This window comes from Hipposideros armiger, unplaced genomic scaffold (genome assembly GCF_001890085.2).
Source record: "Hipposideros armiger isolate ML-2016 unplaced genomic scaffold, ASM189008v1 scaffold_17, whole genome shotgun sequence".
In the NCBI taxonomy this organism is placed as follows: Eukaryota; Metazoa; Chordata; class Mammalia; order Chiroptera; family Hipposideridae; genus Hipposideros; species Hipposideros armiger.
This window is the reverse complement of record NW_017731367.1, coordinates 472,895-488,829: the sequence shown is the minus strand read 5'-3', so window position 1 is coordinate 488,829 and position 15,935 is coordinate 472,895. Positions and strand designations below refer to the sequence as shown.

At 46.5% G+C, this 15,935-nt stretch overlaps 1 long non-coding RNA gene across 1 annotated transcript; it reads left to right on the top strand.

Moving 5' to 3' along the window:
- Positions 1-3,800: 3,800 nt before the first annotated feature.
- On the top strand, positions 3,801-15,913 carry LOC109373788 (uncharacterized). The gene is made up of 3 exons (XR_002122283.1): positions 3,801-4,030; positions 12,257-12,356; positions 15,028-15,913. It is a non-coding gene; the product is annotated as an uncharacterized LOC109373788 (long non-coding RNA).
- Positions 15,914-15,935: the final 22 nt, after the last annotated feature.

The window sequence follows — 15,935 nt, the reverse complement described above, 5'->3', positions numbered from 1 at the left end:
AATTAAGGGCTCCTTATTTCAACAAATACTTGTTAATTACAGGGCACTGCCCTTGGCACTGGGGGTGGGGGAGGGGGTGAAAACCAAGAAGGCAGATGGCACTGCTCCCTGTGGAGCAGAACATCTGGGGGGCAAATGTGGAGCACTGATGGTGCTCTGATCTACGTGGCGTGGGGGAACAGGAGTTATGTCAGTAGGCCTGGTGGGAAGCAGGAATGCATTTCCTTTCATTCTAAGGGTCTAAGGCCACCTTTGGCCAATAGAACATTCTGTGATGGTGGAAGTGGTTTATATTATCTGTATGGGTCAATGCAGTAACCACTAGCCACACGTGGCTATTATTGAGCACTTGGCTAGTGCAACTGAGGAACTTGAATTTTTCATACTATTTAATTTTAATTAAAGGTAAATAGCTGCATGTGGTTAGTGGCTACGCCATTGGATAGCACTGGTCAAGGATCTGTACTTCCCCTCTATTACACAGTAGAGACCAAAGGCCCCTTTGAGTCAAGAAAGTGTTAATACTCAGCTTTTTCCTTCGCTGTCTACCCACCAGTCTGCTCTTCTAGTTGCCCTGTTTCCTGCTCCGTACAATTATCCATCTCCTCCTGGAGAGTTTGTATATACATTCAATAAAATGAAACTTTTTTGAGCACCTCCTGTGTGCAAACTGTGGGGATTCAAAGGTGCATAAGCAGCCTTGTCTTAAGTCTGATCATTCAGCAGTTGGTTCAACCAGTTTGGGGGAAGGACCCCATATCTTTGTTGGGGTTCTAGTTAATATGACCTCTTGCCTCTGTGGACTGTCTTTGTCCAGGGTGGAGATCCAGAGGCTCGGGTGGGAAAAGCCCAAGATTTGGAGCAAGAAGCCCTGGGCTGGAATCAGGGTTGAGTCCCAGCACCAGCTCAGTGATTTAGTCACTCAGCCTGTATCTATTGTCTCTCACATCTGTGTCCCAGGCACCTTGATAGCAGAGGGCTGAGGAAGGAGCAAAAATCAGATTGACTTGAGATTTCTTAACACGAACACTGGATTTAAGAAGATAGTTGAGTAATATTTTTTAAAGTATCAGAGAGAAAGAACTTTGAACCTAAGTTTTGATTTCTAGTTAAATTATCAGGTATTTAAAGGATCAGAAAGTTTATCACATAGAGTCCCTCTTTGCCAACGCTGTTAGAGGAAGCACTCCAACAAGAAGCATATTTACTATAGTATATACTATAGGCATATTTACTATAGTATATACTATAGTATATACTATAGGCTCAACAAAAGCGAGTAAGGATTAAATCACTTGTTTAAATTACGCTTGTCTTAGGAAATGGTGCAGTGCAGTGACAGCAAAGCACAGCCTAGGTGGGCATAAGCTGAGGTAGTGGCAGAGCCAGTGGGAGACCTACTAAGTGAATGGAAAGGAAATTGACCCCCCCTGAAGTCACCTCTTTGAGGAAGAGAGGAAGACATAACCCCCTGTCTAGGGAAGAACTCTCAGATGTGTGCTGCTATTTTTGTACTTTCTTACAAGGCTTGCCTAAAACCAACATGCTCTTCCTTTTTATTCCCTGACTCTAAATTTCCAGGTAACAATTCTGAAATTTCCAGTGATGGGATGGAAGATAGATCAGAGAGGGGGTGGGTGTCAAACAAAGGTCAGAGTCCAGGACCAGTGAAGTTTATCTTTACCTGTGTTATTTACATGGCAAAGGTTCAGGTATTAAATTAACAGGAAACTACAAAGACCTTAAAAAAAATGGCTGTATGCCAAGAATATTTCTTCCTCCTCTCTGTCCATGCCCTAGAAGATATCATAAAAGAAATAAGCTTTTTCTTATTTCTCTGGTTTTCAAAGGAGACATAAAGTGAAACTAGGATTTTTGAAACAGTTTGCTTCTTCATGTTCTTTCATGCAGAACCTGGTAGGAAGAGGGACAGAAAAGTGCTGATTTGGGAAAGAAGACATAATCTTGGTCTGTGGCAGGTACCTCCTTTCTCCTCTTTTCTCCCTGTCTTTCACCCTATTCTCCTTTCCTTCTTCCTTCTTCTTTTTCTTTTCCTCCCCTTCCCTCCCCTTTCTTAGCCTTCTCTTCCCTTCCCCTGTCTTCATCTTTGCCTTTTTTCCTTTTCCATCACTCTTTCTTCTCTTCTTTTCTTCCTTTCTTTTCTCCCTCCACATTCACTCTTCTCCCCTAAGACAGTTGCTTTGGAAGATATGAGGAATGTGGGATTTGGAGAGACTTTATGGGTTTCCCGGGGAGCCAGATAGAGGAAGAAAGATCTTAAATGGGAGGAAGACCCTGGAGGGGAAGGAAATTGAGGGAGCCCCGAGGGCCCACAGAGGAATGAGGCTGGAGTGGGAGAAAATGTGGCAGAAAGTTTTAAAACTGGGTCTGACAAGGGCCTGTGAGCTGTGCGGTGCCGCAGCCCTGGGCTGGGTCCTGGCTGCCGATGACCAAACGGGCCCGGCTGTGCTAACCTATCAGTTCCTCACTGTTGAGGCAAAAAAATTTCCCCTTCTTCCCTTCTAGTTTCTTTGGCTGTTCTAACAATTAAATGGACGTAAGACAAATTAACAGGAGAAAAACAAATTTAATTCCATATGTACAGGAGCCCCACAAAGAGGTGAGGCTCAAAGACAGTTGGTCAATTGAGGCTTATAAGCCATCCTGAGCTAAAGAAAGGGGTAGGGGCCTGGGGCTTCGCAGGGGAGGAGGGCCAACCACAGGAAGGCGAGAAAAGCAGATGTTTGGCAATCAGATGCTTGCCCTGCGCGCAGAGTTTTTTCAAACAAACAAAAAAAACCCCAAAACTTATCTCTGGTAATTAATAGCTCTCTTCCTGGTACAAGCCCTCTATGTAAATTCTCTTAGACCAGGGGTCGGCAAACTTTTGAGACAGAAGAGTCAATCCTGTCCCTCACAACAATTTAAAAATTATTCGAGAGCCATAAAGCAAATGAAATCACCATTACGTGAATAATAGCCTTTAAAAATTTTATAAATGAAACTATGATAGTTTTATTTTCATTTTCAATTTTACTTCAGAGGCACATGTACGTCCCCAAAGAGCCACATGTGGCTGGCGAGCCGCAGTTTGCCGACCCCTGTCTTAGGCAATGAAGAGGGAGGTAAAGTTTTTCCTGAGTCTTGATGGCCTTCAGCTCAAATAAATCCACATGCCAAAGTGAGACATTTTGGGGTGGCATAGTCTGTTCCCCTTCATTGTCTACCTGGCCAGGGCTGGTTCCCACCAGGGCACTGGGAATGCAGATCTCTGTGACAGCTGGTGTTCATATGGGGGTTAAGCATCTCAGTTCTACTGTAATTTTAGGGGCCTAAGAAACCCAGGAGGAAACGCTGTGAGCCATAGGTCCTGGCCTAAGCCCCTACTGTTGCCCTGCTGGGCCCAGGACGGGTCAGCGGTGTTAGGAAGAGAAGTGGGTAGGCCCCCTGGGCACACCTGTGCTGGCTGAGGGAGTCACGGGCAGGGGGGCAATCCTCCATCAGCAGAACCCTGTACTCAGATCATGTTTGAGCCATCCTACCCCCTCCCATCCCCCACTCATCTCCTGAGGGGCACACAGTAGAGCAGGGGTGTCAAACTGGCGCCCGTGGGCCGCATGCGGCCCTCGAGGTAATTTTTTTGTATACTCGTCTTCAGTAGTTAAAGGGTTAATGAGGGAATTGTGTGTACGGTATTGTCTCGATCTCCCCTAAGTGCTATTTTCTTCATAACAATTTTTTCTATTTTCATTTTATTTCAGAGCATCGTGGGCCATAAAAAATTACCTCGAGGGCCGCATGCGGCCCGCGGGCCGCCAGTTTGACACCCCTGCAGTAGAGGATCCAGAAATAACAACTGCAAGAACCTCTGTGTGAAGTGGAGGACCAGCCAGCTCTGCTTAGCATCCAGGAGCACGTGACAAGTTCTCCTGGGCAGGAACTGCACTTGCACATTTTCAGCTCAGGGCAGTTTGGCAAAATGCAAGCTTGGAGAGGGTGTCTGCATCTGTCACCCGCCCAGGGCCTCAAGGTGACTTTATGGGGATCTGGTAGCATCTGAGTCTCCAGCAGGGAGGAGAGCAGCAGCTGACCTGTGCTGTAAGGACATAGGGTGGTGACCTCAAAGCTGCTCAACCTGGTCCTCCTTTAAAATCTGCCTGGTCGGATCAAGTTAGAGCCAGAGCACAAGTCTCCTGAGCTCCAGGCTCGTGGGACAGTGGCGTTGGCCCAGAGTGGTCAGGAAGTGGCCCTGGTCTCGAAGAGCTGAATGGGGATTTTACCTTCCCCAAGACATGAATGAACCAACCAGGCACCCTTACCTATCAGGCCCTTCGAGGTTAGAGTGGATCAAAGGGTGGTTATCACAAGAAGCATCACCATTCCTTAGCCAAGGCTCAGAGCAAGCACCCCTTTATAGATGATCAAACACAATGCCAGCTGTGTCCTTGGTGTGGACCTGAGGGCCAGCTCTCACCATGGCCTCCCTGCCCCTGAACCTATTTGTCTCATTCTGTGCACTTTCTGCAGCCCCTTAGACCCTGGCTGATGAAATATAGGAAGTGTGTATGTTTTAGGAATATGGGCAGTGGGTGACCTCATGGTCACTGTTTACAGGGTGCCTGGTATATTAAATATTAACCTTCTGATAACATTACCTGCTCAGGCCAGCTCTCAGCCAGAGAGATGGATCAAGGATTCAGTCCAAATGGGCTCATTTCATGGCCAGATCTGTGCATTCCATGGGACCCTGGCAGGAAAGGAGTCTTCTGTGATCACTGCTCAGCTTGTCACTCTCAGGTTACAGTGCGTGAAGGCACATGATGGTGGCATGACATTGCGGGGGGACAGTGAAACCCTCACCTCATAGCTTTAGTAGAAGCTTCTCATCACTGATAGTGGCAGCTGGAGAAGCAGTGCTCACCAATAGAACTTCCTGTTTTATATCTGCGCTGTCCAGTACAGTGGCCACTAGCCACACGAAGCTGTGGAGCACTTGAAATGTGTCTAGTGTGACTAAGGAACTGTATTTAAAATTCTATTTAATTTTAATTAATTTTAAGTTAAATTTAAATGGCCACATGTGGCTAGTGGCTGCCATACTTGGCAGCACAGGTCTAGAAGTTATGCTATGTCATCATTCTCTCGCTAGTTTATAGACAACTTGGCTTAGATTGGTTTTCAACGTTAGACGGTGACAGGACAGGGATACCAGCTGTGGCAGACTCTGTTTGCTTCTTACTCACTGCTACTCACCTTTACTGAGCCCTGGTTTTGTGACAGAGGTAATGGCCCTAACCTCAGTGGTTGAGCCACAAGTAGACGAAGCCACCTGTGACCCTCCTGTTCTTCTTTACCAGTGATTGGTCTTGGGGCGGGCATATCACTCAATTCTAGCCAGTCCAACACAAGAGGAGGTTCCCTGGGGAGATTTCTGGGAAAGATCTTCTTCCTTGACTATGGAAGGTGAATAGCCTTTTGGGGCCTGTCACCTTTCTTCCTGCTTGGGACACGGTTGTGTAGACTGCTATTTGGGGCTATGGCAGCCATCTTGTCATCATGAGAGAATGGCCAAGACAATCAATATTTTTTTATGAATTGTTGACAATACTTGGGAAAACTCAGGGACCCACGAGTATCCAAGGCACCTCACCAAGTCTAGGCACAATATTATCAATGCAGCAGACCAGCATGATGTCCTGTAGGACAGTGAGGGGGTTGAGGTCCGTCCAGCACAGAGCTCAGAAGCAAAATGGAGGAAACGTTCTGCTGTCCACTCCCTCCTCACCCTTCTGCACTGGCCAGATGGGAACGCTACATAGGGTTGTGAGAGGAATCATTCCCCCCCACATCCCCCCAACACACATCTTCAACTTGTTCACAGTGATAATAACACCGGTGCTCCCTCCTGAGATGCAGTTGTCCTTTAGATTTGCAATTTGTTGGGGAGGCGGAGACCCAGGGGCTTTCCCTTTGCCCTTCCTGTCATAAAAGCCCTTACTTTTGGGATCACAGAGCCAACGTGGGGACTCTGGCTGAGGTTTAGAGTATCTATTCTGACTTTACATCCAGGCATTGGAGACGTAATGGGTTCAGGATTCTACCAGTCCTACTATGAGCAGAACTCCAATCGAAGCTCATTTATCACCTAACCCAGTAGTGTTCTGCTCCCCCAGGTAATTAGTGCGAGTTCAGAGCTAGTACCAAAGTCTCTTGGAAGTTCTGGTTCCTTCCTTTCCCCAGGGCACAGTTTCCCTGATACATGGTCAGATCCCCTGTGGGAAAAGCAGGAGTAAGATAGATAGAATATATGCTTTATGTTATTGTATGGTCTTTCCTTAAGTCTCCATTTAACTCAAGGGGCTGTGAACAGACAGAAAAGTCAGTCTGCCCCTCTAGGATCTTCTGCTGAAATCAGAGGGGCCATGTTGATGGCAGTATCTCCCTAGTAGCAGTCTACTTGGGACACTGGCCCTGGCACCATTGCAGTTGGCCCCTCAGGGTTATGCTCTTGGGCTCTTGTCTCTGCTGCAGCCACTGTGAATATTCTCTGGTTGACCACAGGGCCTTTGCATCACTCCTTCACAATTCAAAGTCCTTGGCAGGAGCACCTACTTGGCTAAGTTTAGGTCATGTGATCATGTGCAGCACTTATTATAAAGAAGCTGGAAGAGAGAATATTTGATTCCCTCTTGGCTTCCATAGAGAGAAATAAGTAAGAGCCTTGCCTTTCACCTACCCTAAAGGCTGGTCAGCCAAAAATGCTGGTGATTTTTTTCTTTACTTTTTTGCTTATCTATGTGGTTGGGTTTCCTTTCTTCCTTTCCCTCCCTCCCTCCTCCCCTCTTTTTTTCCTTCCTTCCTTCTTTCTTTCTTTCTTTCTTTCTTTCTTTCTTTCTTTCTTTCTTTCTTTCTTGCTTGCTTTCTTTCTTGCTTTCTTTCTTTCTTTCATTGAGGTATGTATAATTGACATATAACATTATATTAGTTTCAGGTATACAACTTAATGATTTGATATTTGTATACAAGGTCAGATGATGAAGTTCATGAACTCACCCTAGAAAAAGTGCCACATAACCTCATTGCTGAATATCGCTATGGTCACCTTCGAAGTACTCCCCTTGGGAAGCTATGCACCAAAGCCAGCACCTAGTCCACCCTTCAAAGAAATTTTGGAACTCTTTTTCTGGGATGGCCATCAGAGCTGTCAGATGAAAGAAGAAGAGATTTGAAAGANGCCAGCACCTAGTCCACCCTTCAAAGAAATTTTGGAACTCTTTTTCTGGGATGGCCATCAGAGCTGTCAGATGAAAGAAGAAGAGATTTGAAAGAATCCAAGTGGATGAAAATTCTTTCTACCACAGTCTGATGCTTATTTGATACCTGACAGGGTATTTATGAACTTATCTTCCTTCTCTGGAGAGTGGACTGGGATTCAGAGACTCACGTCCTCAGGCAGTTTTATAATCCTCTAAAAAGAATTCTAAGAATTTCAAGTTTTTACGCTTTCTTTTTTTTCCTCTTTGGGCATGGATCTGGGACAGCTCAACATCAAAAAGTCACTAGTTTGTCTTAGAGCAAACTTGAGAAGCCCAGTTCATAGTCAATGAAGTTCAGTAGTGTCTCTGCTGGCCTCGAGCTCTCTGGGCCTCCAGTGGATACGATAGGGGCCTAAAAAACTCAGTGTTTGCTCACAGAAGAATTTATGTATTCATTATGGTATAATTCTGAAGACAGCAATCACAATCCCCTTCTCAGCATGTTTCTTGTAGAAGAAATAGAAAGGAAAATAATAAAAAGAAAAAAACATTGCCCAGCTTCTTATGATTAGCGACTAAGGAGTTAGCCTTCCAGGCTTTGAACAAAGTGCTTGTTCTATCTAACAAATATTTATTGAGAGTCTACTATGTGTAAATCATTATGTCCTGGAGTCTAGCCGTGTTCCAAATGTGGATGAGAAAGAGGTTTGTCAGAGAGTCACCTCACAGATAGCCTTTCCTAAGTGGGCAGGTCATGGTGGACTGTCACACCCCAGGCATCTAACTTCTTTAATAAAAGGCTTATCTTTGCCTAAACAAGCCCTGCCCATTGTTTCTGTGCATCTAGGTTAACATACCTTTGAAATGCCTCTTTTCAGGCCCCTCAAGTGAAACTTCCCTCAAGAGAGCATATAACCTTATTAACTGGCCTGTAATCCATCCCCCACCTTGCTTTCTCCCACCTCCATGTAATCGTTCTTGTATTCCCTCCTTAATTCCAAACGCATAAAAGAAGCTGCAAATTGTCATTTCATTGAAGTATTTTTCTCAGCCTATTGAGATCTTGCTTCCAGGCAAATCCTCTGTTTGGCTCATATAAAATCTTATAAAAATTCTTTCCAGGTTTGGACATTCTTCTGTTCACACAAACTAGACACAGCCCCTCCTCTATGCTCCTACTATAGATCTCACAGCCCCATAGCACGTTTATACAAGTTGTATCACACAGTACATAGTGTTCTGATACCTGCTTTTCTCACTGGACCATGTATTCTGGATATCCTTTCATGTCAGCACCTATAGACTAACATTGTCATTTCAAGAAACCAAATAGTATTATGTATATGATTAGCTATACTTTATTTTAACCACTGCCCTAATCTTGTGGACTTTTATGCAGATATATAAAGCATTTCTCGGGCCGGCTGAGTGGCACATTGGTTGAGAGTTGGCTTGGAGAGTGAGCTCTGAGCAGCAAGGCTGCCAGTTCGAATCCCACATGGGCCAGTGATGCTGCGCCCTCTACAGCTAAGATGGTGAACAACAACTTGACCTGGAGCTGGGCTGCCGGAGGTAGGCTGCAGTGGGCTGCCGTAAGCTACCGTGAGTGGCTGGCAGCCAGTATGCGGGGCCGGCAGCCAGCATGAGCCGCCGTCCAGTGACCGGCGACCAATCTGCCTCACCTGGGAAGAGCGCAATGATAATACCAACATGGGCCAGTGAAGCGACGTCCTCCACAACTAGACTGAACAACAAAAGGACAGTAACTTGTCTGTTCCCCTTTTCTGATTCCCCAACACTGGTCCTTCCCCCAATTCCCCAAGAAAATCTTAAAAAAACAACAAAAAAAAGCATTTCACATAAAATGTGAAAAACAGTAGTAATGATGCTTTTAGAAAAGTGACCCATGATATGCAGAAATGTAATTATAGAATGTAATATGTAGGGGAAGTAGTGTTCACTCTAGTGTTTTGTATTCACAATAGATGCAAAAAAAAAAGCATTTCTGTGCACATGTACATGGGTCTTACGACTTCAGGATGCTCTTTTTTTTTTTTTTAAGTTTTTTTTTGGGGAATTGGGGGGATGGGAACAGTGCTGGGGAATTGGGGAAAAGGGAACAGACAAGTTGCTGTCGTTTTGTTCTTCAATCTAGTTGTGGAGGATGTTGCTTCACTGGCCCAAGTTGGCACCATCATTGCGCTCTTCTCTGGCGAGGCAGATCAGTTGCCGGCTTCTGGACGGCCGCTCACTGCGGCTGCTGGCCGCTCACGCTGGCTGCTGGCTACATACGATAGCCCATGGCAATCCACTGCCACAGGGACTGCAGCCCACACCGTCGCCGGCGACTCATGGCAGCCCAGCTCCAGGTTGAGCTGTTGTTCAGCATCTTAGCTGTGGAGGGCAGTGTCACTGGCCCTCATATGTGGGATCCGAACCGGGGCCCTCTGGCATCCCAAGCGAGTTCTTAACCATCGCGCCACTCGGCCGGCCCCAGGATGCTCTTAAATCATCTTCAGGTGCACCAGTGTAGAAAGCTGACCCCAAGTCGCCCACAATCTTTCTGCTGGTTCAATGCCTTCAGCTGTACCTGGGTAATCTTGTTGTGTTCAAGTGCTTTTAGATCAAAATAATCCTTATGCCAAAGTGGCATATGTTGGGGTGGCATATTCTGCCACTTTTTACAGCCCTGGCTGAGTGCTATTGGCAGCTCTCTTACCAATCACAAGGAGAGTCAATGTCAGCATGAAGCTGAGTTCATGGAAGCCAGAGTGGGGAGAAAGAAAGAAATGAGATCTTTGGAGTAGATACTTGTAGGCTTCACAGGTAGGTCACAAGCCATTGTTTTCCTTAATGTCTAAGCCAGACAGAGCTAGGCTCCCTCTTCCCTGGAAATAGGTTTGACTAATATCATAACCAGCATTCACTGAGTAGTACTGTGAGTCACCACTATGGTGAGCCCTACAGGGTCTCGTTTGATTAATTATGAAACAGATGACTGGTCACGATGCAGCTGTTAAAAATGAGGTATTGCATGGAGAGATTTCCATGAGAAGTGAAAAGAGCAGGTAACAATTATATGTTATGAAATCCTATATAATCAGGAAAACCTGTCCATTTTAACCAAGTAATCTCTTACTTGGGGGTGGAAAAGATAGTGAGAGGAGAGAAGGAATCCTGTGGTTTTCAGTTATCTCAGCTTGAATCTTATCTGATGCTTGAGGTAAGAGAGGGTAACCCCTCCTCCAGGGAGGGCTTCTGGGCGAGGGAGGGAGGGGTAACCCAGGAAACTTGGCTGGAGGTTGAGGCAGAAACATGGGGGGTGGGTATGGGTGAGAGGGTCGGAGGGGGGTGGAACTAGTCTTTGAAATGCCAAGGCTTGTGCTGGGAGATATGTGGGTAAGGTGTGTGGGTACAGACAGAAATAGAAGAATTAAAATGCCCAGTGCTTATGGACACAACAGTCATCCCAGTGGGGGTCTGCTCCTCTGGGGAGGGTCTGAGACCAGAACCTCTTGGTTCTATGGGCTGAAGGGAGCAGGCAGTCCCAGGGCCCCTGGAGAGGGGAGAGTTGACTCAGGTGGAGGCTTGTGCAGGTCACTGGATTTGAGCTCTTGCTGAGTAACAACTCAGTCTTGTTGAGTCCTCAGTTGTCAAGGACTAATGTAGGCAGCAGGGCAGGGCAGTATTGAATGAAAGGCTGAAGGAGGGGAGGCCAAGGTGGGGGTGGGGCACAGACAGCAAAAAAACGGGGGCTTCACACCAGCACACTCTTGAGGCCCTAGAAACTGGGCTCCCACCTTGTGTTGCCATGCCTGATGTCACAGCTGGACTTTCTGCTTTCTGTCCTGGTTCAGAAGTTTCTCCTTTAAATTTTATTTTTAAGGAGCCTCCTGCCTAGGGAAGTCTTGATTTGTTTAACTGCTCTCATTGGGAATATGCAACTTTAAAGCGTTTGAAAAGAATCCAGTTCTGAGAAATTTGCATTTTCAGAAAGCTTTCAAGAGAGGGCCAACCAATAACGCCTGTGAATAAAGTCTTTCTGTGTTCGCTGCTCCCTGTGAACAGTGCAGGAGGTGTAGGAGAAAGGAAGCACGTTGCATTCCCCTGGCAGCCACGGCTGAGTGGGGGTAGACATGTTTGCCAAGAGCCAGAGAGGATTCTGGGATGTGTGTGTTGAGTCACCTCTCCCCTGCAGGTTTCCAGGGAGCTGGTTTGCATGAGGTAAACATGCAACCTGATTCCCAATTCCAAGGGCCACTCTTCTGTGCTCCACAGTCTCCTCCTGCCTCGTGTGGAGAGGCAGGGGAGCTGTGGGGGAGGAAGAAACTTTCCTCTACCCTCCTAGGTTCTTCCAGCTGGTCTAAAAAATAGATACGAGATAGAGTATCAGGAGAAAAATGACTAAATTTAGTTACATACATATGTATGGGAACCCCACAGACATGAGAGGTTCACAGACAGAAGGGGAAAATGTGATATATATGACATTCTGAGCTAAGGATGAGAAAAGGTGCCTCAGGCTTCAGAGGGGAGGAAAGTCATGGCAGACGTTTAGTGATTAGAAGTTTGCCCTGTCATGTCCCATAGACAGGCCATAAAGAGCTATCTCTTGTAACAATACTTACGATGGACAAGGCTCCAAATTTAAATTCTTTAAGGGAGAGGTAAAAGTTTCTCGTGGGTCCGCAGGGTCTTGTTGCCTTCAGCACAAAAGAATTCACATGTCAAAGTGGCACAGCTTGGGGAGGTCTGGTCTGAAACTCCTTTGTAGCCCAATGGGCGGCGTTGGGGAGGTGTACAGCCTGGCGGATTGGCACTTGTATGGGATTCAGCCCCACTCTCAGAGAGGCCCCCTTTTCCATCCCTTCTCGCTTCAGCAGGGACCTGCGCTGGCTACAGCAGTGAGGAGCCCTCACCATGTGGTCTGCTAATGCTCCCTTAGCCCCATGACAGGAGCCCTGGATGCCATGTGGTCACTGTCCCTATTCTCGCTGCAGGCCCCGTGTGTGCTGCTGGGAACAAAGAGCTAAGGGGCCCAGACGTGTAACTTCAGGATGTCACCTGGAAGCCACTGGCATGCATGGGACATCATTTCAAGTGAGTTTATTCTAAGAACAGCCTATACACTAGACCAAATAATGACCCTTGATTTTATTTCTGATATTATTATAACTAACCACACAAGGTGGTAGAATGGACAACAAACTAGTAGAACCAAATGCCTCCACATATGACCTCCTTGCCCTTGAAAAACATTACACTATACCCCGCTGTTTCTCTCCTCCTCTCCTTCCCTCCCTCCCTTCCTCTCTCTTCTGTTCCTTTCTTTTAATCCAAACATGATATTATTGACCTTCTTCTATCTGCCAGACACTGTTTTAGGAACTGGTGATATTTTAGTGAACCACACAATCAAGCCATCCCTGGCCAGCAGAGCTTACCGGCTAGAGGAGAGAGACAGGCAACACATAATCACCATAAGCAATAAGTAAAGTTTACAGCATATCGGGGAGAGAAATGCAGGGAAAGGGGGTGTCAGGGTTGACCTCACTGAGAAAAGAGTTGAATGAAGGCAAATGTAGGGGAGGAAAAGCATCTTTTCTTTGTACCCTGCCAAGTTCTCAGCTGGGCCCCCTATAACAAAAGGGATTCGTAAGGTAAAAGCGTACAAATTTTTTTACTATCAGCTTTTTGTGACACGGAGCCTTCAAAAGGAAATGAAGGTCTGAAGAAGCTATTAAGCCTGAGTGTTTTCATGCTCATTTGATGACAATTGGAAAGTTGTGGGAAACTGTGACAGGACGTAAGCGTGCTCCCTCCTCTGGATATGGGGTGGGGGGGCACCTCTCACATTAGGGTCTTATGACCTTCTTCAGGGTGAGGTCACAGAGTCCTTCCTGCACCTGCTGTTTCTCAAATTCCTTCAGCTGAAGGTAGCCATGGGCTATCTGGGAGAGAGTGTGCCAGGCCAGGGAACAGTCAGCATGGGGGCCTGGTGTGGGAGGGTACCTGGCACTGGCGAGAAACAGCAGGGAGGTGTGTGGAGTGGGAGTGAAGCAAGCCAGGCCTCACAGGAAATGCAGCTAGAGAGGAAAGGGGGCCTTGCGAGGACCCAGCTTTTGCTTTGAGATGGAGAGCCACTGGAGGAATTTTAAAAACTGTTTCTTCTGGCAAATTTCAAGAGTGCATAGAAAAAGATTCTCCCCTTGACCTAACTCTAGTCAAGCTTCTCTGGGCCTCGACCTTAGTCTCTGTCATTGGCCTGTTTCGTCCAGTTTCAGTGGGAATCCTGTAGGGTCAGTTTAGCCAGAATCTTCTATCCTTGGTATCTGACTACGCTTGGTATCTGATTAAATTCCTCACCGCTCACCCTGGCCAGCCTTAGTTAAGGGTCCTATCAAGCCGGTTTAGCCAGAATCCCCCTTTATACCCAAGCTTCTTCTTAGTAATCTTCCATCCACTGGCCCTACCCTGCTCCTTGGCTATAAATCCCCACTTGTCCTTGTATTTGGAATGGAGTTCAGTGCTATACTGAGACCTCTCTTCCCCTATTGCAATAGTTCCTGAGTAAATGCCTCCACTGCTTAACTTCTGTCTGGCTCTGGTGTTCTTTGACAATATGAAGGTAGAGAGAAGAACATGTACCAACCACCCAGCTTCCATGGTGACCAACTCAAGGCCATCCCCTCCCTTGCATCTCCTCCCCTGTCTCCCTGACATCACATGGATTCATCCATAAGTATTTCTGTATGTATCTATGAATGATAAGGGCTACTTTTATGCCTAACCATAAAACCACTTTCACACCTCAAAGTTTACAACAATTTCCTACCATAATCACATTTTCAGTCATTAGGTCATTGTGTGGGGAGGAGGTTTGCAGTGGAGAGACATGTTCTGATTTACTTTTTGCAATGGTCAGATTGCGTGGCACACCTGAACTCTCCCACTCTAGTGCAAGAGAGTCAGATGGCGCAGCCACTTTGGAAACCAGTGTGGCTGCTTCTTACCAAGTTGTAAACATATGCCTACTTTAGGATCCAGCAATTCCACCTCTAGGTATTTACCAAAGAGAAATGAAAACCTCAGTCTGCAAAAAGAACTATACAAACATATTCGTAACAACTTTATCTTAAAATCTCCCAATTGGAAATAATCTGAATGTTCATTAACAGGCAAGTAGATAAAGACATGTGACATGGTCACACAAGGAACTACTGCTCAGAGAGAAAAAAAGGAATAAACTATTGACGTATACAGGAATATGGATTAGGTTCAAAACATTATGTTGAGCCAAAGAAGCCAGACACAAGAGTGCATTGCATGCTGGTTGATTCCATGTCTATGAGTTTTTAGAGCAGGCAAAGCTATGCATAGTGACGGAAATCAAACCAGTGGTTTTCTTGGGTGGAGGAGGAGTGGATACTGACTAGAGAGGGGCTGGTAAATGGGGAGACTTGGGGCTGAGTTTTGGAAGTCTTGGGGTGTGTGGGGGAGGTTTGAAGACAGAGAGAAGAGTTTTGAGGAATGTGAGGTGATTCAATCCCTGCCAGCACTGAGGCCCACTTGGAGTTTGAGGTCATGAACTGGGGGTGATTCCCATGATGCACGTGGCTGTGCTTCCCCAAGTTCAGCTGCACAGTGCACATGCACGGGAGACAGAGAACTGGATTTAACCAGGGTGTGGTTTTGCCAAGTGAGTAAGATGAAGGGAGATGGGCAAGGGAGTTGGAGTTTCTAACACCAAATCAATTCCTAATCTCAACAGAACAAAAAGGCCTTCCTTTTGCTGTTCCTGTGGAGAAAGCAACACCCCAAATATGTATGAAATATTGTACTAATCAGGAAAGGTGCAAAATGGACCTCAAACGATCCTCCATTCTACTTCTCCATCAGCTCTGCCCAGTGCCAGGGGCTCACCCAGGGGCATCTCCAGAGCCCAGGGGCTCTTTGAGCAACTGCAGTCTCGGGAATCTTCTACATACATGATTACATCCTTGAAGATGGCTCATCAACACGTTAAAAGCACTTCCTCCCACACCTGCAGAATAGAGCACCATGAGATAAAACTAAACCCCAGTGCCATCTGCAGCAGACTACAATCCAAACTCCAACGTCAGCATATAAACCGAGTCCTCAGAATATGGTACAAGCCATTCACTCTCCACCACTGGAGGTGGGCAGGCAAGAGGACCAGGGCAGAAAACGCAGAGGGAAGAGGGGAAGAAGGATACAAAGAACACAAATCCAGGGTTTAGCGTCTTTGTGGAGCCCGTCAACTGGTCAACCCAGACCCTTCATCCCGATTCTAGTGGAAGTGGGCTCTCCAGTCATTTATTTCACATACTCTTTAACTGGGATCGATCACCCCAGACTTGAACAGAACTCTCTAGTTCTCAACCTCCTGGAGGAGTCAGCCTGGATCTCTTGCTTCAGGCTTGCAAATGGGAACAACCAGCCCTCTTCCTTGGATATTTTCCTCCTTGGCAGCCAATGATGCTACGCTCCTAGCAAGGCTTCTCAGCCCCAGTCCTTTTGCCGGCTCATGGCTCGGTTCCTCCTGGCTTTGGCCAAGAATGTTTCCTGGCATGCTGACAAGGGCACTCTGCCAGTTTAAACCCTTGTTCCAAGTCTCCGTGAGTGGCTGTGTGAGCTGTGATAATATATATTATCTAC